We start from the raw sequence: 2,500 nt of genomic DNA on the forward strand, positions 1-2,500 counted from the left end.
ACGGGGCTGTTAGGGTGGCACAGAAATCCCTCGGAATGGGAAAACGGGTCATTTTCGTGTCGCCACATTGCATACGAACCGCATGAAACTTCCAGAGGCATTTGCAGCAGGAATGCATGTGCACTCAAAAAAGTGAATATTTCTCACGGATAGACCCCGTGATACGCTAGAAATTGGCGGGGATGTCTCTCTTGTGGCTCACGGGGCTGTTAGGGTGGCACAGAAATCCCTCGGAATGGGAAAACGGGTCATTTTCGTGTCGCCACATTGCATGCGAACCGCATGCAACTTCCAGAGGCATTTGCAGCAGAAATGCATGTGCAGTCAAAAAAAAATTGATATTTTTCACGGATAGACCCCGTGAAACGCTAGAAATTGGCGGGGATGTGTCTCTTGTGGCTCACGGGGCTGTTCGGGTCGCACAGAAATCCCTGGGAATGGGAAAACGGGTCATTTTCGTGTTGCCACATTGCGTACGAACCGCATGAAACTTCCAGAGGCATTTGCAGCAGGAATGCATGTGCACTCAAAAACTTCTATATGTTTCACGGATAGACCCCGTGAAACGCTAGAAATTGGCGGGGATGTGTCTCTTGTGGCTCACGGGGCTGTTAGGGTGGCACAGAACTCCCTCGGAATGGGAAAAGGGGTCATTTTCGTGTTGCCACATTGCATAGGAACGCCATGAAACTTCCAGAGGCATTTGCAGCAGAAAGGCACGTGCACTCAAAAATTTTAATATTTTTCACGCATAGACCCCGTCAAACGCTAGAAGTTGGCGGGGATGTCTCTCTTGTGGCTCACGGGGCTGTTAGGGTCGCACAGAAATGCCTCGGAATGGGAAAACGGGTCATTTTTGTGTGGCCACATTGCATAGGAACGGCATGAAACTTCCAGAGGCATTTGCAGCAGGAATGCATGTGCACTCAAAAACGTCTATATTTTTCACGGATAGACCCCGTGAAACGCTATAAATTGGCGGGGATGTCTCTCTTGTGGCTCACGGGCGCTGTTAGTTAGGGTCGCACAGAAATCCCTCGGAATGGGAAAAGGGGTCATTTTCGTGTTGCCACATTGCGTACGAACGGCATGAAACTTCCAGAGGCATCTGCAGCAGAAATGCATGTGCACTCAAAAACGTCTATATTTTTCACGGATAGACCCCGTGAAACGCTAGAAATTGGCGGGGATGTGTCTCTTGTGGCTCACGGGGCTGTTAGGGTCGCACAGAAATCCCTCGGAATGGGAAAACGGGTCATTTTCGTGTTGCCACAATTGGCATACGAACGGCATGAAACTTCCAGAGGCATTTGCAGCAGAAATGCATGTGCACTCAAAAACGTGAATATTTTTTCACGGATAGACCCCGTCAAACGCTCGAATTTGGCGGGGATGTTTCTCTTGTGGGTCACGGGGCTGTTCGGCTCGCACAGAACTCCCTTGGTCCACCTGATTCGTGCATACAGGCAGCAACTAAAACTCTGTAAACCTGCTGTGAGGACATCTAAACAGTGGACCAGTGAGGCTGTGGAAGATTTGCGGGCGTGCTTAGACTGTACTGACTGGGATATGTTCACGACTGCTACCAATAGTCTGGATGAACTCACAGAGGCTGTGTACATCAGCTTCTGTGAGGACTGCTGTATCCCAACACGTACCAGGGTGAACTTTAACAACAACAAGCCCTGGTTCTCAGCAAAGCTCAAAAGGTTGAGGTTGGAGAAGGAGGAAGCGTTTAGGAGTGGGGATAGAGACAGATTCAAGGAGTCGAAGAACAGGTTTAGCAAAGCGGTGAGAGAGGCTAAACGACTGTACTCAGAGACACTAAAACACCAGTTCTCTACTAACGACGCTGCTTCTGTCTGCCAAAGGGCTCAGGCACATCACCAACTACAAACCCAGAGCGCCCCACACCACTAACGACTCCCGCCTAGCCAACGACCTGAACGAGTTCTACCGTAGATTTGAAAGACAATTGGACTGTCCTGAACCACCCCTTCCCACCCAAGAGGCCCCATCCCCCACCCATACTACAGAAACGACTCTCTCCTTTCAGGAGGGAGAAGTTAATGGGCTTTTCAAGAGGCAGAATCCACGCAAAGCAGCCGGGCCGGACTCTGTCTCTCCAGCCACCCTCAGGCACTGCGCTGGCCAGCTGTCTCCGGTGTTCACCAACATCTTTAACACCTCCCTGGAGACATGCCATGTACCAGCCTGTCTCAAGTCCTCCACCATCATCGCTGTGCCCAAAAAGCTAAGGCCAACAGGACTAAATGATTACAGACCGGTCGCCCTTACATCTGTGGTAATGAAGTCTTTTGAGCGCCTGCTCCTGGCACACCTCAAAGCCATCACAGACCCTCTCCTGGACCCCCTTCAGTTTGCCTACAGAGCCAACAGGTCTGTGGACGACGCAGTTAACATGGCCCTCCACTTCACCCTACAGCATGTGGACGCCCCAGCATCCTACGCCAGGATCCTGTTTGTGGACTTCAGCTCT

This window comes from Petromyzon marinus, unplaced genomic scaffold (assembly GCF_048934315.1).
Source record: "Petromyzon marinus isolate PM22_M1 ecotype Great Lakes invasive population unplaced genomic scaffold, UKy_Petmar_22M1.pri1.0 PM_G_Scaffold_38, whole genome shotgun sequence".
Taxonomy (NCBI): domain Eukaryota; kingdom Metazoa; phylum Chordata; class Hyperoartia; order Petromyzontiformes; family Petromyzontidae; genus Petromyzon; species Petromyzon marinus.